The following is a 21971-nucleotide window of genomic DNA, read 5'->3' on the forward strand; positions in this document are numbered from 1 at the left end:
TTGGCCATATTAAAGCACATACTGTCTGCTTGTGTAACACCAAGAGACACCGGTCATCGGGGGAGCAGGATCGAATCTGGGACCCCTGAAGCTTGGTGCATGAGCCTCTACTGCATGAGCTAAAAGCCACATGGCCCTTAGCTAAAGCTGTAACAGACTCGTTTATCTCTAAGTGGTCTCAGTGCCACTAGAGGGGACAGAGCACCACACCCAGGAGGTGTGCGTGTTACACTTGCTACCAGTTTACCAAGCAATCCAGATCACTCTGTATCGGTGACCTGTCCTCTTCATTATGTTCCACTCCCCCAATTTTTGTGTCACCTGCAAATTTTATTAGTGATGATTTTATGTTCTTTTCTGATTGTTGATAAAAATGTTAAATAGCATCAGGCCAAGACCCAATCCTAGAAACATACCCACTGGAGGGTTATTCTCTATTTGCAATTACATTTTGAGACCAGTCAGTTAACAAATTTTTAATCCATTTAATATGTGCCACATTCTTTTGTATTGCTCTAGTTTCTGCTCATTGTAATATAGGTAGATTGGGGCCTATGGTTAAGATGACACCAGTATTGCTACTTTAAACAGTTACTATCAGCGGCTTATAACTCAACATTTTTACTTTTTGGAGTGAAATTGTCCCTAAAGTTCATTTTCAGCCCAGGAACAATATTTCAGATTTTTGGGTTTGGGGAAAAAAAAGATTCCTATTGTATCTAGATGGAGGTAGATGATCCAGATGGAACCACCACTGAAATGCAGCCAGTTCTGAGATCAAATACAGCAACTGGTTAACTACGCATATCAGCACCACTGAATAACAGCAGAGGGCAGGAAGTGGAGATGAATAGGGCAGCTAACTAACTGCAGGGGGAATTTTAGATAGAGATTATATGAGTTGGAATTTGGCCAGGTAACCAATGTTAACATCCTTACTACTGTGAAAATGCCGTGGGATCTTTAATGGCTATAAGTGGCAAGGAGCTTGTCTTTCACATCTTGTCTTTCACATCTCATCTGATAGAAGGAGAGCGGGGAATTAGTTTACTCTCTCTAACACTGGGCTCCAGTACTGCCAAAGTCACAAAGGATATTTCTTTTCAGCCAGATGCTGACTGCTCGCAGGAAGCTGAGAAATGCCAGTTTTAATTAAAAGCTTTATTTTCAAATACAATTCAGAGATTATAAGAGTGAAAAGGGCCTCTCCACTGGGAACCCTCAGCATGCTGCCCTGTGCAAAATGAGCATAATGGAAAGGCAAGGCGTAGTGTCCTTTTGCATCAGCTGGGGCTAACCATGATGCAGGTATACAAATCCAGCCTCTAAAGCCCCTACACAGTGCTTGGAGGGCTGTGAGCTTCCAGGAGTTGCCATTGACACTGCTGATAGGGGAAGAGGAGCCAAAGTGAGGCTCAAGGACTTCCTTTCCCCACTATGGTTGACTTATGGGGAAGAAATGGAGACAGAGAAGGGGGAGGGGAGGAGACTCCTGGGAAGGAAAGGACCAAAGGGCAAACAAACACTTGCTCATCCTCCTGTGATGGAACTGCTAAGCAGAGGACTACAACTCCCATCAGCCTCCTCCCCACTGCATTTCCCCTTACCTGGCCAGGTAAGTGGAAGGGTTCTGAAAAAATCATGGAGCAGGTCCTCAAGGAATCAATTCTGAAGTACTTAGAGGAGAGGAAAGTGATCAGGAACAGTTAGCATGGATTCACCAAGGGCAAGTCATGCCTGACTAACCTAATTGCCTTCTATGACGAGATAACTGGCTCTGTGGATGAGGGGAAAGCAGTGGACATGTTATTCCTCGACTTTAGCAAAGCTTTTGATACGGTCTCCCACAGTATTCTTGCCAGCAAGTTAAAGAAGTATGGGCTGGATGAATGGACTATAAGGTGGATAGAAAGCTGGCTAGATCGTCAGGCTCAACGGGTAGTGATCAATGGCTCCATGTCTAGTTGGCAGCCGGTATCAAGCGGAGTGCCCCAAGGGTCAGTCATGGGGCCGGTTTTGTTCAATATCTTCATTAACGATCTGGAGGATGGCGTGGTTTGCAGGTGACACTAAACTGGGAGGAGTGGTAGATATGCTGGAGAGTAGGGATAGGATACAGAGGGACCTAGACAAATTAGAGGATTGGGCCAAAAGAAATCTGACGAGGTTCAGCAAGGACAAGTGCAGAGTCCTGCACTTAGGATGGAAGACTCCCATTCACTACTACAGACTAGGGACCGAATGGCTAGGCAGCAATTCTGCAGAAAAGGACCTAGGGGTTACAGTGGACAAGAAGCTGGATATGAGTCAACAGTGTGCCCTTGTTGCCAAGAAGGCTAACTGCATTTTGGGATGTATAAGTAGGGGAATTGCCAGCAGATCGAGGGACGTGATCATTCCCTTCTATTCGGCATTGGTGGGGCCTCATCTGGAGTACTGTGTCCAGTTTTGGGCCCCACACTACAAGAAGAATGTGGAAAAATTGGAAAGAGTCCAGCGAAGGACAACAAAAATGATTAGGGGGCTGGAGCACGTGATTTATGAGGAGAGGCTGAGGGAACTGGAATTATTTAGTCTGCAGAAGAGAAGAATGAGGGGGGATTCGATAGCAGCCTTCAGCTACCCGAAGGGGGGTTCCAAAGAGGGTGGATCTAGATTTTTCTCAGTGGTAGCAGATGACAGAACAAGGAGTAATGGTCTCAATTTGCAGTGGGGGAGGTTTAGGTTGGATATTAGGAAAAACTTTTTCACTAGGAGGGTGGGGAAGCATTGGAATGGGTTACCTAGAGAGTTGGTGGAATCTGCTTCCTTAGAGGTTTTTAAGGTCAGGCTTGACAAAGCCCTGGCTGGGATGATTTAGTTGGGGATTGGTCCTGCTTTGAGTGGGGGGTTGGACTAGATGACCTCCTGAGGTCCCTTCCAACCCTGATATTCTATGATGATTCTATGAACTAGGAAGTGGCCAGGATAATCAGCTGCATGGTGAGCCAGGAGCTGCATGAGGGAGAAACCTGCAGGAACCGTGCACAAAGCCTCTTGAGGAATGCTACAGCTGGGTGCAGGTCGATGTGCAGCTTATGGGGGAGCAGCAGTAGCTAAGCAAAGAGCTAGTACAGAGGGGCCTCAGTAAGAGACACACCACTAACCGATCCTGGCCTGGAAACCTGCAAGCTCCTATTTGCTAGAATAGAGACTGGGCTGGCGAGGCCACCCCAGGCACTAGGTCCAAAGAGTCTGAATGCTCAACTAGACTGCCCCAAGGGCCGAAACAAGAACCACTATGGCTCACCTTGAACTGTAACTGTTTGCGATCTGTACCTAAGGTATCTGCAACCTTTCCCTTTCCTGCCACCTCTAGTGAAACACACTTTCCCTTAGCCATGTGGCTGAGTGGTTATTGGGACCCACCAGGGCTAGTGCCTACAAGGCGTAGCTGTTGAAGCACTTGCAGTGCTTGCCTCTGAGTCATGGTACTCCTGGCACGCAAGGGCATCCTTGGGGTTTGATGTACTCAGCAATGAGTCCTAATAATGATGCTCCACTTCCTCATTTGCTTTTTGAGATTCACCTTCTACAGTAACATTTTCATATCATTTGCAGTGACATTAACCAAATACACAGCATTTAGGTTCCATTTACTCTGCACTCTATATTGTTCTGAGTAATGGCCTAGCTCTTACTGGAGATCCTGGTGCAATGCTGTAGCTCTCAGTGGAGCTACACCTGCCTATCCCAGGTATGATGTGACCCTGCTGCCTAAAGCTAACTGGCTTTAAACAAACAGGATAGGCTTTTGTCTGGCTATAGACAAACCCATCCATTCTTCATGGGTACCAAACGGGCCTGTCAGACTCTTCCCTGGTTGCCTTCTGATCTCATGATAGGGCCTTCACCTCCCAGATCACTTCATTACCACTCACCTTCTGCAATGCAACAGAGTTAACGAGGGAGTTAGTTCTCTGCCTTTCTAGGGCTAATACGGGATTTCTGTATGCTTTCACTCACAAATATATATCTTGTGTGGTACTGCTGCTGAGATGGGGCCTATGCCTTCAGTAACACCTATGTCCCTCCCGTAGTACTGGTACAGGGTTTTGTTTAAGGCTGCTTGTATCTTGGCCAACACACCAGGGACTGAACAATGGATATCCAAAGTTAAAAGCATGAGTTGCTACAGCTTGTACTAAAGAATCAAGGCTCCTTAGCTGCATCTGTAACAGACTCCATAACCTCTGCATATCAGGCACTGAGAGGGACCTGTAACATACCAGGGTGTTGCGTTGGCAGTTAGTTAAACATGTCCAGTGTGTGTTACTCCCTGTTTCTGACTGCGTGTGTGTGTGTCAGATTCTGACCTTAGTTATAATAGTGGGAATCTGGAGTAACTCTGTCAATGGAGATATTTATGATTCTACTCTGGTGTGATTGAGAGCAGAATCAGGCCCAGGCTGAACAGCATTACATAATTTTCCTACTCCTCCCCTCTGCCACACCTAGTTTTCTTCCACCTTCTGAGCCCCACTGCTGTTGTAGTGTATCAAATTCTGTACAAATATTTAAGTGTAATAAGATAGATTCCATGAATTGATTTTCCCCAGAGGTCAGGTCAATAAGATTGTATGAGCAGCGAATATACAGTGATTGCCATTAAAAAGAGCCAGCTGTAGTAGATTAATTAAAGATATGCAGTATAGAAACGTCCACATAGCTGCAGCTTTTCTCAGCTCTCATGAGCTATTAGCTGAATGTCCTGCAACATTAGAAGCCTCACTGCCAACCTAACAATGTACAAATTTCTTTTGAAGCAATCACAGCAATGCCAGAGTTTTTGAGAATCCAAAGGGTACTTTTCCCTTTCTATTACACGGAGAAATTGCAGTGTGAAGTAAATAAACGTTTGAAAAAAAAAAACAAAACTGACCTAGCTAATATTTATTGAAGTCTAACAAGGATTGAAAAACATACTGGAAAATTTTCATCTGCTTTTTGTTTCCTCTAGATATCCGGCTTTTAGAAATAAACCATGGACTGTCCTTTCTGGGTAATTTTGAAACTAAAATATAATGTAGCATATATGTGAAATAATATGTTCCTATTAAAATGGTCTAGTGATTAGAACAGGGGCTCGGAGTGAGGACCTCTGGGTTCTATTCCCAGCTCTAGGAATGAGTGTGATCTATTGGTTAGAACACGGGGCTAGGAACCAGTAATTCCTGCTCAAAAAAGAAGAGGGACGGATGTAGACTATTGATCCCTTAGTGACTGAACTGATGTTTCCTAATTCACAAATAGGACACCTAGTTACTACAGTGATAGACTCAGTGGTAGTGTTTAGACAGATATACAGATATACAGGAGCTGTTATAAGAAAAGGAGTACTTGTGGCACCTTAGAGACTAATCAATTTATTTGAGCATAAGCTTTCGTGAGCTACAGCTCACTTCATCGGATGCAACCGGATGGAGCTATTATGTAGCACTTTAATATTGTGTGCAGATTTTGCCCTCACTTACATTCTGTCATTCTGATGGACTGAGTTCTGTAATCAGCTACACTGGTGTAAATCTGGAGTAACTCCTTTGACTTCAGTGGATTTAGACCAGTGTAACTGAGAGCAGAATCTGGCTCATCGACTATAGTGGCTCTGCCTAGGAGATATGTGAAAGCAGAATGTGAGTCCTTTGCCTCTAACTCGTCTTTTAAATATAAAAATGGAAGATTTGTAAGGATATGGGGATCAGATTCTGATCACACTTACACCAGTGTACACAGAGTGAAATAAATGGACTTGATCCAAAGTTACCCTAGGGTCACCTACAGCACAAACTGGTCCCATTGTGAACTGCACTTTAGTGCTCAGTGCAGGAGCTCAGTGGGATAGTGATCTCAGAATTCTGGAAACAGATTTTTGAGACAGAATGGTTACTCCGACAGAGTAATTACAAGGATAATTAAGGAACAATGCAACACTTTGCACAGCCCTAGGGCAAACGCTACCACATGGTTACCACAGAACAATGTGGTTTTGCCATAAAATAGAGGCACTGCTAATTACTTGCAACAAATATTTGCTGTATTAAATTTAATGAGGTGCGTGCGTGGGTATGTGTCTATGTGTAACAAACTACAAAGCCAAGGATATTATGATTCCACTAAGGAACTGGTAGTGAAAGCGAATGTAAGAGGGGAAAAGCTGATGTGGTGACAGATGAAGGATTATCTACAACTGCTCTATGTTAGCCTTTGTTGTTCATAAGCAGGAATATGTCCAAAGAGAGGCACATGCTTTTCTGTGGGAGGTTAGTGGGGTTTTAAGGAACCCACTGGGCTTTGAGGGATGAGATGATAAGTGGTTGTATAAGCTGGCCTCGTAACAATGGCTAGAGATGAGTAGGGGCTCATTTAATGCTGAGGCTATACTGAAGTTCCTGGAGATGGTCCTGATTTCCAAGGGTCTCACCTGTTCTGCAGACCCAGCTCACAGGACAATTTTTAATGTAGCTGTAATAGGCTGGTGTCTGCCCCTTTAAGGGCCCAAGGCTTGGGATCAGCTAGCCCTGATCATTAATCAGATGCAGTGGGGGAGGGGCAGGAGTTGGGCTGTCAATAAGGAAGAAAAGGCAGGAGCAACAGGGAGTTCCCTGGAGAGGCTGGTAGAGTCCTCGGGAAAGGGAGACAGTGGGGAAAAGCTCTGGGTGGGGGAAAAGCCCTGGGTGGCAGCACGCAGCCAAAAAAGCAAGAAGAATTCTGCAGAACCCAAGAGTAGGGGCATAAAGCTTGCAGAAGGGGTACCCTGGAAGGAGGCTGAACTTATGGATTGTTATGTTTAATAAGGACATGGTGGGACCATTCTTGAAGGCCTGCACAGAACAGGGGCCTTGGTAGTGGCAGAAGATCCCCTTTATGATTTCTAGGCTGTTGGATACTGGTAGGTTTATCTGAGGAATTTATCTTTATGCTTGAAAGGGTTATGCTTGTCTTAATAAGTGAGCCCGAAGAGGTGTTATTGAAATGAGGAGTTTGTGAAGTCCCTATTCAAGAGCCTGAGGAAGGGGAAACTGAGCTAGAGCACCTCAGTGTTGGGTCTTGCTGCCGGGGGGGTGGTGCTACAAGATGGAGTGTCATGTGACAGTCTCGTAGAATGATTTATGGGTACCTACACCACTTTCTGCTAACGTAACATCTTCCCATCCCAATGCTGTGTCTAGTGCTGGTTAGAAAGTGATATATGTTTTCTATACAAAATATTTTAAAATGTTCCTTTTGTCTGAAATTTCACTGATTTTCAGTGGGTTTTTGATTAACTAAAATGAAACAAACATTTTGGCTTTCAAACAACTGAAAAATGTTAGTGGTTTTGGATTCTCCCAACCTCCTTTTTTTCCCTCTCTGGAAAAGGGTGGGAAATCCATACCTGAACATATTTCTTTTGTCAAAAAACTGAAAAATCTTTACAAAATCAAACATTTTGTTCTGCTAAAGTTCTTTATTTGATTGAAAAGACTTTATTCAGAGAAAACAAATGTTTCAGCAACTAAGGGAAGATACGACAGAGTCTATAAAATAAAGACTGGTGTGGAGAAAGTGAACAGGGAAGTGTTATTAACCCTTTCACATAACACAAAATTTTCCATATCTCTGAGTGACGTAGTTATACTGACTTAAATTGGTAGTGTAGACCAACCTGAACATCCCAAACCAAAGTTGGCAAACAAGAATGTGTGCTCTGCTTAATTTGCATTTAATCAGTCATCAAGTCATTTAATCAGTCATTTAATCAGAGTCATCAAGCAGGAATGGAAACAAAGAAAGCTCAAGCTGATGAGAAAAAGCCAGTAGGGAACATCCTTCCACATAGACTCTTTGTCTCCAAGTGCCCACCTGGAAAAGTTTTTCAAGAGGGGGACTGAAACTATAAAAAGGAGGGACAAACACCCCAAGGGACACCTCTCTCTCTCTCCCTGCCCATTGCATTCACTCCACCTGAAGAGAAAAAGGAAGCAGTCGTTGGACTCTGGGAGAAGAGTCCTGACTTACAGTGTTTGGTCATTAAGACTGCTGAAAGCATGTGATGAGAAACTTTGCTTGAATCTAATATAGTTTAAGTTAGGCATTAGTACATCTTATCTTTATTTTCCTTGTAACCATTTCTGACTTTTATGCCTCATTACTTGTACTCTCTTAAAATCTATCTTGTTGTAGTTCATAAACTTGTTTTACTGTTTTATCTAATCCAGTGTGTTTAAATGGAAGTGTCTGAATAACTATTTGATATAATAAGATGGCATATTATTCTCTTTAAGGAATAACAGATTTAAAATATTTGAACTGTCTAGGAGAGATCTGGGCAGTACAGGACATACATTTCCAGGGAAATCTGAGACTGGGGGTGTGTTTGGGTCACCCTGCAGCATAACCCAGGCTGGTGAGAGCCAGAGTGTAGCCCAAGTGTGGCTGGCAGGCTGCGGTTCCACACAGACATTCAGGGGATAACTTGCATGCTGGTCGGCTGTTTGTGAGGAGCCCAGGTGGAAGCAGCTTCAGCAAGGCGTTGTAAGGCAGCCAAGGCTGCAGGGCAGGGGTGACACAGCCCCCCACTGGTCTAGACTGTACCCTCATATGTCACAGCAACTATTCCCAGCTCTAGGAATGAGTGTGATCTATTGGTTAGAACACGGGGCTAGAAACCTGTAAATCTATCATCTCCAGTGATCCAGTGCATACAGTGTACTTGGGCTTTCAGAATAGATTGGTGAGGGATGATTTCCCTTTACAAACCAGACTGATAGTTGATATAAAGTACTTGGACTTTCAAAATAGAAAGTGAGGCATGATTTCCCTTTACAAAAGCTGTGTTGACTCTTCCCCAACATATTGTGTTATCCATGTGTCTGATAATTTTGTTCTTTTCTATAGTTTCAACCAGTTTGCCTGGTACTGAAGTTAAACTTAATAGCGTGTAATTGCCAGGTCCACCTCTGGAGCCTTTGTTAAAAATCAGCATTACATTAGCTGCCCTCCAGCCATCTGGAACAGAGCCTGATTTAAGTGGTAGGTTACATGTGATAGTTAGTAGTTCTGTAGTTTCATATTTGAGTTCCTTCAGAACTCTTGGGTGAACCCCATCTAGTCCTGGTGACTTTTACTGTTTAATTTATCAATTAAGTTACTTACCTACATCCCTTAGCATGCTAGCTTACTCGCCCTCTCCTCATTTTTAAACCTGTACTTCTGGGGTTTAGGTGTGGACAGTAAGGGTATTATGGCACAACCACATGTGTGGGCATGTGAACAGTTGCTAGCGTAGATGTACCCAGCATGGGTTGTTTTGGTTATCGTACTTTTCTAATACGATTAGAGAAGTTGCTCTCAGTGGTATACCATGAGCAGCTGGAGTGCATTTGAAGTGTCAACACTCTTCTGCTGCCATTAAGCCAGCACAGCAGGTGTATCCTACATGGACGGGCCTGAAACATTCTGCAGAACAGCAGGTGCCTCCTACACGGACATAACTGAAACATTCAGTAGCAAACAAGCAGTTAAGGGACATAGAAAAAAACAGTGATGTGATAAACTAGGTGAAATAATTCATGGCGGTCAACAAACTTCATTTCTACTGCAGGCCTCTTCTTTTTGACTAGCCTGCCTAGTACTATTATACTGCTAGCAAACTCACTAGTATTCTGCTATGTACACCAGTATTAGATAGTATATTTAGTATACTCAGTAGATAAATAACCACTAAAATGGGTGTTCTGTCTAAAAAGCAGTGTGTGTGTTCCCTGTGAGATTTAAATGATCCAGTGTTATTACAAAGTGCTCTGAGTCATAACTTTGAATGTTAGACCCCATTATGACCTAGGCTGATGTGATACAACATAACAGTCTATGTCACCTCAGTGCTACATGCCAGGAATGCAAAGCAATATATGAATGCACTGAGCCACATCAAGACATAAAATAAAATAAAATAAAACCCTTCTCTAGGCTGATGCATTCTTCTATTTCTAGCTGCAGCGGAAGGATAATTCATTTAAGCAGAATTAGGTGGGCATTTCCAGAACTGATGCTCAGCTGCTAAATATCATGTCATGATACTTGCATTTGTTTTCAAAACCCAGGCTACAAACACATAATCACTTTTGAGAGGAAAAGACAAATGGAGAGTTCCATAGCTGGAGCTTCACATTGTATCTAGAAGTTGAGGTTTGCACTGAATGCACCATGATGTGCTCACTACAGGCAGATTTGTCTGTGGGCCCTGTTTCTCCAGTTTACAATGTGAATCGCATCTCTGACTTACAGTATGAAATGTATTTCATTTGCAAGTCTCTTGGCACAGGGAAGACATGAAAGACTGGGGGAAACACTTTTGTTTCATACCAAGCTGTTGGGTTCCATTTTATACTGATTCAAGGGCCTTGTTTCTGGAAGTGCATAGAATGGGGAGTAAGGCTGCTGCACACCAGCATAGTGTGAGTGAAACTGTGCAGGGGGACAAGTTGAGAGCTAGGCTCAGTTCTGCATGCTAAGCTGTGGGAAGGCCTTGTCTACTCTGGGATTTCAGCCAGTAGTGTTGTTGAAGCAGTAGTGTTTATAGCAATTAGTACATTGCAGTTAGGAAATGCAGACAATTGAAAAAGGAAGCTAAAGGTATCAAAAAAATAAATATAAATACTTTTTTTTAATTGATCACCAGTACGGTTGAGAACAATAACATGGAATTCTTTAAATATAGCAAGAACAAACAAAATCTTTACAATGGTATAGACTTGACACTAGATAAGGATAGTAAAATTGTCAGTCATGATTCAGAAAAGTCAGAAGTATTTAATAAATATTTCTGGTCTAAATTTGGAAAGAAGCAGGATGATATGTTCATATTTTATACTGATACAGCACTGTTGGAATAGAAAGTGTTGCTTTAACTATGTAAGATGTTAAATAGCAACTATTTAAGTTAACTATTTTTAAGTAGGCAGGACTGGATAACTTGCATCCAAAAGTATTAGAAGAATTGGTCAAGAAGCAATGTGAACCATTAATGTTGATTTTTAACAAATTTTGGAACACTGGAGAAATTCCAGAAGATTAGAAAAAAAGTTAAAGTTGCACCAAGATTTTAAAAGGGTAAAGGGCATGATCACAGTTAACCTGTGGAACTCGTAGGCAGGTGACGTTGTGAAGGCCAAAACTATAACTGGGTTAAAAAAAGAATAAGAACTTCACGGAGGATAGGTTCATCAGTGGTTATTAGCTAAGATGGTCAGGGATGCAACCACATGCTCTGGGTGCCAGATGCCGGGACTGGACATCAGGAGATGAATCACTCAGTAACTGCCTGGTTCTGTTCATTCCCTCTGAAACATCTGGCACCAGACACTGTCAGAAGACAGGATACTGGGCCAGACGGACAATTGGTCTGATGCAGTATGGCCGTTCTAATGTTCTTAATAATTGCTGTTCCCTCTTCTGCCAGTGTGGAGGTTCCTGGCAGCAGGAGGAACTGATCTGTTCTGCTTTATAGGTAAGAGAATTCCAGGGGCCCTAAGAATGTAGGTACAACTGGCTCCCTGCAGAGCCCAGTGATGGCTGCCTGTGAGCCAGCACTCATTGTGCTTTGTGGGAAAAGGGAACAGCTGGAGGAGCTGCCACTCTGCAGATCCTCTGGCTGTTTCCCCCCCACATTCCAGCGGGGTGCACCACATCTGGGGCTAGCAGTGGCTCTATAACCTCTCAATGGCCTAGATTGAAAGATCATCCCAGCAAGCTCTCTATATGCTCTGGTTGGGCAGCGGGGACAGCATTGGTCCCACACCCTGTCCAAAAAGCTAAAATGTAAAGAGAAAGTCTTGCTGCATGTTGGCTTCCAGCTGGAAAGATTACTGCTGGCACATGCTGCATTTAGCAGCTAGTGTGGCTGGAATGGAGACACAAAGGGAAAGTCTCCCACCCACAAAATGGCATTATGCAGATTGCGATTAGGCACCGACGGCAGCAACCAGTGGTGCAAGCATCCCGCGCTGCCGCTATCACTGCAAAGGGCTAAATTGCTCTGATTTAACTGAAGTTCACCAGTATATCTGACTAAAAAATACATGATTATAACTGCTCCTTTGTGTGTCTTTCCATGCTCATTTGAAAGAGGTATGGCAGCTCATAAAGCACAGCAACATCCCTTAAGCCCAGAGGGTTTAATGAAGAATTAACGCGATTGTAACAGCATAGCTGAAATAACAGGAAGGAAATTGAATTATTCCTCTCATATTAAATGCATATATTCTTGAACATTTCTGCCATTATAACTTTGCTAACCCATGGTGTGAAATACAGTCTGTTTTCACATGGGTGCATTAAACAAAGATGCGGGCTACAGTACAACAGATTTGAAGGGAATGGCAAGGCATCAGGATGAAAAAGCACCCCTGACGTACGGTTATATCAGTTCTAAATTGTCTCACAGCTGTTTCTAGCTCCATTAGATGGAAGACTGAGTAATTTATAGAAGTCATTTTTAACAATTTGATTGTTGGTATCTATCTGCTGAATTGATTGGCTGGGGAGACAGATCTTTATTTTTATAATAGCAATAACATCCTTTGCAAATTGCTGCTCAATTTATCCATGATGCAAACAGTGCTAGCCAGCATCCATCAATTTATATTGGGAAAATATGCTGTTATTTCTTAATTATCGGTCTAATTGTGGGAAGAGCAGAGCATGAGATGAGCTGGGCTGGACAACAAACTACAGCAGCTAGGACTCTGTCTCTTTCCCTCTTCAAACACATGCAGCTCTCATTGAGACAAATGGGACTTCATATGTACGCAAAGGTGAAGTTTGCTATTCACCACAGCTTAACCTTATGTGGAATAAAGAAACCAATCTTTCCTCCATTGAAGTCAATGCGAATATGATCAGTTCATGCCAACCATCAAATTGTTACAGATGAGAAATTACTTCCATAAATTACCCAGTATTAAGTGTAATGGTGTTGGAAACAGTCATCATGAACAATGACTTGTCCCCAAACCAGACAGGCTCTTCTGATCGAAACATAGGAGTTGCCATACTGGGTCAGATCAGCAGACCATCTTGTTCAGTATCCTGTTTGACAGTGGCCAGTACCAGCCGCTTTTGAGACAGAAACCCGGCAGTGAGCAGTTATAGGATAACCTGTCCTCCAGGATAAGTTTGCTCCTGACCCCCAAGAATCAGATGTTGTTTCAGGCCCAGGAGCATGAGGGTGTATGTTCCTTTTAAGTTCATTTTTTAAAAAAAATTATTATACCACCTCTGGATATTTTCATTTTCCATATATGTGTCCAATCCTGTAAAGGTCTTGGCCCCAATGATATCTTCTGGCAATGAGGTCCACCAGCTCGCTGTGCATTGTGTGAAAAAGTACTTTCATTTCTCAGTTGTGAATTTGCTACCTTTCAGTTTCATTGAATATCCCTTGTTGCCATATTATGAGAGGATGAACAGGAGATTCCAGTCTGCCTTCTCCATAACTATTTGTTATTCATTATATTTTTATCAAGTTCTCTCTTCCCATCTAGTATGAAGAACCCTTTTCTTCCTCCCAATCCTGGTCCCAAAGGGACTGTGGTACAAGACGTTGTTGCTGGGTTCCCAGTGCACTGTGGTACAAGATATAGGTGGTAGAGTAATGGCCACCCTGGACATGTGTTATATGCCAGCTCAGGAGCCAGAAACCCTTAATACCAACCCTTGGTGTTGGTCCTGCTTTGAGCAGGGGGTTGGACTAGATGACCTCCTGAGGTCTCTTCCAACCTAATCTTCTATGATTCTATGATTAATAGTTACCAGTTGGAAGCTAGGTAAATCTTGAGGACCTGATTCATCCAACTATGAATGTCCTCCAGACTGAGGCTTTAGAACTTCATGTAGTTAAGATGTTTCTGAGATTCAGGTTTCAGTTTTGTGTTTGACCTTTTCCCTTCTCTACAATATCCTCAGATCCCAGGGAAGAAAGATACGGACAACAGCAGAGTAAGATAAGTCACAGTGTGGTTCGTTAAGTGACAAAGAGCAATAAAACAACAGGAATCATACCATTCTAGGATTTCTTTCCCCTGGCTTTATTCAAACACACAGACAATCTCCATCAAACTGAATGAGTACAGTGATAACACTGCTGTCGCTCCTTCAATTGTCTATTCATACCCACTTGCCTGGGCAAGTAGATGTGTCTATTACCAAAGTGAAAAGTTACAAATGGCAGTCTAGGGGGGATGGCTATAAAGTTCCAGAGATCGTATGTCTAGCTGTGCTTCATCAAACATCATTACGAGCATCCAGGGCCAGAGTTTCAGTTGGTGTAAATTGACTTCCATGGAGCTACACCAGTGCCTTAAGAATCCTTCCCTGTCCAGCAGTCTGGTTTGCAAGCCCATGACTTCCTTTACATTTCTTAGCAACTGTCTTCTTCCTGACATTGTCCATGGCTTAGGAGGAACTTTGACTCCCTTGGGGAGTTGCAAAGTTCAGGACTTTGCCAACTCCAAAGACAAGTTCCCACATTTTGGACAATCTGAACAGTCCCAACTCTTTGGAAAGCTTCAAAGTTAAATTCCTACAGCCAAATCCTGGAGTCAATATTCAGTTTTTGTTGACGTCAGTGGAAATTTTGCTTGAGTAATGACCAAGTAAGAACTGGGTAAAGGCTTTGGGATTTAGCAAATGAGGGAGGCCCCTTGTAATCAGTGAGTATATAATGTGGGGGAGATATGCAAAGGCACAAAGGGCTATTAGGCACCCAATCCCCTCTGAACTTCAGTAGGAACTTATTACCTATCTCCCATTTGTGCAGTTGAAAAAAATCTCTCCCACGTGCCTAACTCTGAAGCAAGAGCGGCATCACTAAAACAATGGTGAATCTTTCCCCACTCACTATGACGAGTGAATTAATACTGAGCATCTCTTAAATCTGAACTCCAAATGTAGTTGTTATAGTAGCCAGGCAAGGTACTAACAAACTCCAACAGGACTTTATTTTTTAAAGTGGAAACCTCTTTTCCAAGCCGCTGCTGCACCCTCGGTAGCTCTCCCTCAGCCTCTTCATCTCCTCACCCCTCCTTCCTGTCCTTTCAAACTCCCAACAGCCAGTGCTCCCAATTCTAATAATTACAAGCAACATCTAAACACCACATTCCCTCCTCTCTTAAGAAACTCTCCCAATTACAATAAACATTGTTTTTCTAACCACAGGAACAAATAGGAAACAAGGCACTATACTGTTGACAGAATTATTACACTAAAAACACGATACATACAACATAACAGTCTCCAGTCCAGATAGGTGGTCGTCTGGGTCTGACGGGCCGTCTCTCAAGCCCCGGTTCCAGTGCAATGTCTTGTAGTGTTGATACTACGGTGAAGTTATCCAATGCAGATTGGGTGTTGGCATAATCTCCTCTTGGTGCATAGGCAGGTGCAAGATAAGAAGCATTCCATACCTGCTCATCAGAAAGTCGATAGGTGTAAGGCTCCTTCTTCTCTATGATTTTAAGAGGGGCTGTGAATTTATGGTCCCCTTTGTGTAAAATTCCAGGTTTTCATAGTCTAATGAAGGAACCACACTGAAACTTTGGTTCCTTAGCACCGTGCCACTTGCCTGTGAAAGCCTTAGACTTTGCTTGGTTCTGTTCAACTGTGTTTCCTCACATCATCCTCAGTTGGGGACTCAGGTTGTGCCTTTAACAATCCAGCAATGTTCAGTTTAGTATTCATCTGTTTCCCATGCAGTAACTCTGTGGGTGATCTTTGCGTTGTGGCATGTCATGTATCCCGGTATGCTTGGAAGAAATCAGTAGTGAAGATTATCCACAATCGCCCTTCCAGTTTAGCCATTTGCAAACTCTATTTTAAACTTCAGCTAAACCGTTCCATTTCCCCATTGGCTTGAGGGTAGTATAGGGATGACCTTCTGTGTAAAATGTTCCTCTCTGCTAGAAAAGTTTCAAACTTCAGGAAAGTAAATTGACTACCATTATCTGAAACCAGTTCTTTGGAGTTACCTTCTGTCATAAATATAAAGGGAAGGGTAAACACCTTTAAATCCCTCCTGGCCAGAGGAAAAACCCTTTCACCTGTAAAGAATTAAGAAGCTAAAATAACCTCGCTGGCACCTGACCAAAGTGACCAATGAGGAGACAAGATACTTTCAAAGCTGGAGTGGGAGGGGGGAACAAAGGGTCCTGTCTGTCTGTGTGATGCTTTTGCCGGGACCAGAGCAGGAATGCAGGTCAGAATTCCTGTAAAGAGTTAATAAGCAATCTAGTTAGATGTGCGTTAGATTCTGTATTGTTTAAATTGCTGATAAAATAAGTTGTGCTGAATGGGATGTATATTCCTGTTTTTGTGTCTTTTTGTAACTTAAGGTTTTGCCTAGAGGGATTCTCTATATTTTGAATCTGATTACCCTGTAAGGTATTTGCCATCCTGATTTTACAGAGGTGATTCTTTTACTTTTTCTTTAATTAAAATTCTTCTTCTAAGAACCTGATTGCTTTTTCATTGTTCTTAAGATCCAAGGGTTTGGGTCTGTGTTCCCCTATGCAAATTGGTGAGGATTTTTATCAAGCCTTCCCCAGGAAAGGGTGTGTAGTGCTTGGGGGAATATTTTCAGGGGGAGATGTTTCCAAGTGGGCACGTCCCCTGTTCTTTGTGTAACACTTTGGTGGTGGCAGCGTTTAACCTAAGCTGGTAAGAATAAGCTTAGGGGGTCTTTCATGCAGGTCTCCACATCTGTACCCTAGAGTTCAGAGTGGGGAGGGAACCTTGACACCTTCCCTGCTAAAAACATGAAGAGAGGAACTTAATTACTGTAGCAGAAGAGACTTGCGAAGTAAATGCTACCTCAGGCCATTTACTGAAATAGTCTATTAAGGTGATGGCATAACGACAGTCAATTGGAGCACTATCAAAGGGTCCTACAATATCAGTCACCACTTTTTCCCATGCCGATTGAGGAAGAGGAAGAGGCTGTAATGGAGGGGTACATGTCAGTGCTTCAGTTTGAGAGTCCATCCCTGTCCGCCAGTACAGATCCCATAGTCGTTGGTTGGTTCTGACAATTCCTTGATGAGTATTGTGTGCCAGGTGTATGAGTTTTGACTGTAATTCTTCTGGCACAAGTAGCCGGTGTGTATCTCATAGCACACAGCCATCGAGCAAAGAAAGTTCATCCCGAACTCTAAAATAAGGCAGCAAAACTGGGTCAAGGTTTTTAGGATTACTGGGCCATCTCTTTGTCAGAAATTCCCAAAGTTTTTGTTGAATTGGACACGCTGAACAAGCAGCTTGAAATTGTTCTCTTGTAACTGCAGTAAGAGTGCTTGTAATAAGCGCAGTTACTACATCCTCATCCTCCGGTGGACCATCTGGTGAAGGCAAAGGCAGGCGAGAAAGGCAATCAGCTACCCCTTTTTGGTTTCCAAGCTTATATTTCAGTTCATAATTGAAAGAGAGAAGTCTTGCAGACCATCTAGCAATACGATATCCTGCTCTTCCCAGTCCTTTCGTGGTGAGCAACGTTGTCAAAGGGTTGTGGTCTGTGTGCAACTTGAACATGCGGGCCCACAGGTAAGTTCTCCATTTTTCAGTAGCCCAGACACAAGCAAGTGTACCTTTTTTACTCTCAGCATTACTTAGTGTCCTTGAGGCAAATGCAACAGTTCTCTCTGTGTTGTCCTCATGAAGTTGTGTGAGGACATTCCCAAGTCCATAATCAGAAGCATCAGTAGTTACAATTGTGGGCAATGCAGGACTGAATAGTGCAAGTACTGGACTATGTACAATCAAGTCTTTCACTGTTTCGAAACTAGCTTGTGCATCCATTGTCCACACTAAGGTTGAACTTCCCTGTAGTAATTCTCATAATGGTTCAATGACAAAAGCATAGTTGGGAATGAATTTTGCATACCAGGAGGTAAGACCCAAGAAGGAACGTAAGGTTTGCAAATCTGTTGGAGAAGGAGAATTTGAAATTGCCAGAAGTAAGCTGGATCAGGTTTTAGTCCAGCCTGTGAAATTGTATGCCCCAGAAAGGAGAGTTCAGTTTGTCTAAATTTGCATTTGGACCTATTGAGCTTGAGGCCTGCTTTGCTGATGCAGTTTAGTACAGACTGCAGGTTACTGTCATGCTCCTCCGAAGTATTTCCAAACACGATATCATCCAAATAGCACTTGGGGCTGATGCGAGACGATATGGAACACGTTTAAAACAGAATAGTCCCTCATGCGTAATAAATACTGTGAGGTCTCTGCTATCTTCATGCAACATAACCTGGTGCTATGCGCTCTGTCAATCACAATAGCTTTATTTGGCTCCCTTAAGTCCACACAAAGGCGAATGCCTCCACCCTTCTTCTGCATCACTACTATAGGTGAAACCCATTCTGAGGAGTTAATCTCTTCAATAATGTCCTCTTGAACAAGTTTTCTAAGTTCCTCTGAAACAGCTTCCCTGACTGAAAATGGTAAGCGCCGTAATTTCTGTCGTATAGGCATCATATTATTCTGCATTTTAACTTTATGCAGAAACCCATAAGCACAGCTGAGTTTCTCCTCAACCTGGTGTTGGGTCCCAGCTGAAACTGGTGTGTGTACCGCAAGAGTGCTTTGCTGAGGAAGATCAATTCGTCCATTAACTACCCTGAGATTTAAAGCAGCCAATAAATCTCTGCCAAAGATGGGAGTGCCTTTGTGGACAATGTAGAACTCTGCAGTTACACAGCAATCACCAAAAGTAACTATTGCTGGCAGGCAGCCACGTACTGAAATACGGTTTTTCAAATAGCACACCAAGTGAAGCTTGGGTTCAGTAAGAGGCACATCTTTAAAGTAATGCAGATAGATGGAATCAGGTAGTATAGATACGGCTGAGCCAGTGTCCAACATTAGCTGAATAGAGTGTGATTTGCCTGAGAGTATGGCAGAAATGTTTACTGTGCACTTTATTTGCTCTGGAATATGTGCAGTAGTGATTTTGTCCACGCTCAACACAGTAATATCTGGTATTGTAACTGCATGCACCTGTTGACTGAACTGGCTGCTGCGACATACTTTAGCAAAATGCCCAATCTTTTTGCAATGATAGCACTGAGCTACTTTTGCCAGACATCCTATGTAGCTTGCAAGGTGTTGTGGGGATCCACAGCGAAAGCATGCTTTTACTGTATTTTGAATTTGCTGATTTGGTGGTTTTTCATTAGTTTTCCTCTTGTAATTGTTTGTCTACAAAGATAGTGAAATTTTCTGCAAAGGAGTCACAGCCTGGACTGTGCCTCCTGTACCCATACTCATTATTTTGGCTTCAGCTGTAGCTGACTCAATCTGGGTAGCAATGGTTATTGCTTTTTCTAGTGTAAGTTGTGGTTCTAGAAGTAAACGTTCTCTTACACGAAGCATGGTTGTTTTCTCAATGAGCTGGTCTCTAATCATCTCATCTGCCATGTTCACAAAGTTACAAGTTACAATCAGACTCCTCAGGGAAGCAATATACTGCATTATAGTCTCCCCTGGTTTCTGCTCACCCTGGCGAAATCTGTAGCGATTAGCGACTACATTCACTTTTGGTACAAAAAAGTTCTTTAATGCAGTGAGTGCAGTCTCATATTTATCATCGTCAAGGGGAAAAGTGTAAAATATACGCTGCCCTTCTGCTCCAAGGCAGTGGATTAGCAGAGCAGGCTTTCTTACTTCAGAAATCTCTGTAGCAGTGATTGCAAGCAGATAAGTCACAAACATATGGATCCAGGCAGTAAAAGCAATTGGAGGCTCACCTGGGCTTTGTAGAAAGGGTGCAGGGGGTTCAGAGGCAGAAGATCCATCCTCATCGCCAAAATGTTGTAGTAGCCAGGCAAGGTACTAACAAACTTCAACAGGACTTTATTTTTTAAAGTGGAAACCTCTTTTCCAAGCTGCTGCTGCATCCTCGGTAGCTCTCCCTCAGCCTCTTCAACTCCTTACCCCTCCTTCCTGTTTCCTGTCCTTTCAGACTCCCAACAGCCCGTGCTCCCAATTCTAATAATTAAAAGCAACATATAAACACCACAGTAGTGTAAATGTAAGCTTATTTAATTCTGTTCTATAGTGGTACTTATCTTGAACTCACCACTGCAGTAGCTGAGTGCCTTCCAGCTGTGCATTAAGTGATGTGAGTTACATCCTCTCCTCAACGGTTGATTGTGTGCACAGTAGAGTGTTTTGGTTTTGGAGGGTTTTATTAGGTGGGTTTTTTTTTTTTGAGGGGGTTTGTGATGAGGTGTAAATCACAAGAGCTGAATTAGGCCAAGTGGGCCCAATCAGCCAACTAAGCTGCAAATGGGGGAGATTTTGACTGTATGGAGGGAACTAATTGGAAGATAGCTCACCTGTGAGGGAACAGGCAGGGCTTCTATAGAGCCAGGAGTCTGAAAATAGTGTAGGGAAGCAGCTGGGAGGAAGCCTGCAGTCCCTAGAAGAAGTACAGTAGGAAGGAGTCCAGGCGTAAGAGCAGTAAGGTTGGTGTAGATGCCGACCTTAACAGTTCACTACAGGGCCCTGGACTGGAACCCAGAGTAGCTGGTGGGCCTGGGTTCCCCTACCAGCCACTGCAGAGTGGTATGGCTAAGGGCAGCGGATACGAGGACTGCAGGAGTTGCTGCTGGAGTGCCATAGACAGGGCACCGGGTGTGAGGACTGCCTGATGCTGCTTGAGGAGAAAGACCTCAAAAAACCACACCAGAAGAGGAAACCACTGGGTGACCTGGCCAGAGGGCGAGTCCCAAAGAGGAAGCAGCAGCTCCTGGAGTGAAAGACGGGCTGCAGACAGAGAGAGATGGAGTGCAACCTCAGGAAGGGGTGTCCACCTGGCAGAGCTAATCCCCAGAACTGGCAGGAGGAGGCGCCCTCCAGCGGTGAGTAGAGCATTCCGTCACAGGGGTTGCTCTCATTTATTTGTATGTACATGCGATGTACATATGTAAAAAAAAAATCTAACTTTCCTTCCAAATCACAAAGATGTCAATATGCCCAAGCAGATTTGCTACTTTCCTTCTGAGTGATAACATTATCTGCCTGAATATGTATATGGTGTTAGCTCCATTGGGATTTGTCAATATAACTCAGAAACAGCCTCCATTCAAATCCACAGCTTGTAAGTGACTCTCAAACCTGATTTATTAAAAACACATTTGTTTTCAAGAGCACCAGATTTCTGATTAATTTCCAGCACCATGGGTTATTTAATGCTGTAGGTTACATTGTTATTTTTGATTTTCCACAGAGTGCCTGATGGATAGAAGCTATCGTGAGCCTGTTTTTTGAGTGCATTGTTCTGTTACATAACAATAAAAATCTTATTGATGAAATGGCAGTGTGTCTTTTATATAAGGTAAAGTCATCATATCAACTCTGGGGACCGTGGGCCAAACAAATACACAAATGAAGGGAGGATTATTAAATTATGCCAGGAAAGCTTAACATTGCAGAGGAGATACCATTGCCAGTGTAACAGCTACATTTAGTTGGTGTAATGTAACCCAGCGATTCATGACTCTGATATTAATCAATGTTAGATGCTCATTTTATTTTTTTATGCTACTGCTGAATGTTACAAAATTGAGTGTCTTGTGCAGAGGGCATAAATCAATTGTAAATTAAATTAGCCTTTCGTTAGGAAGTTTTTTTCTTTTCTCTTCTACTGATAGCTATCCCCTGAAGTGGATTTATAAAGCACAGGTGGTAGAGGTGGGAAGGAACCTGCTACTCTAAGTCTTTTGGTTCATGTCTTTGCCAGTGCAAGATTGTAGCTCGTACAGCACAATCACCTGTGCACTTTTGAGAGCAAAGCTCCCTGCCCCTTGCTGTTCCCGCTGCAGTGAGAAATTGTGAGTGAGGGGAGTGAAAATTGCATTGTATGGTAGCAGTGAGATCTTCAAGCATGAAAAACAGAACTGACA

Source organism: Natator depressus, chromosome 1, assembly GCF_965152275.1.
Source record: "Natator depressus isolate rNatDep1 chromosome 1, rNatDep2.hap1, whole genome shotgun sequence".
NCBI lineage: Eukaryota > Metazoa > Chordata > Testudines > Cheloniidae > Natator > Natator depressus.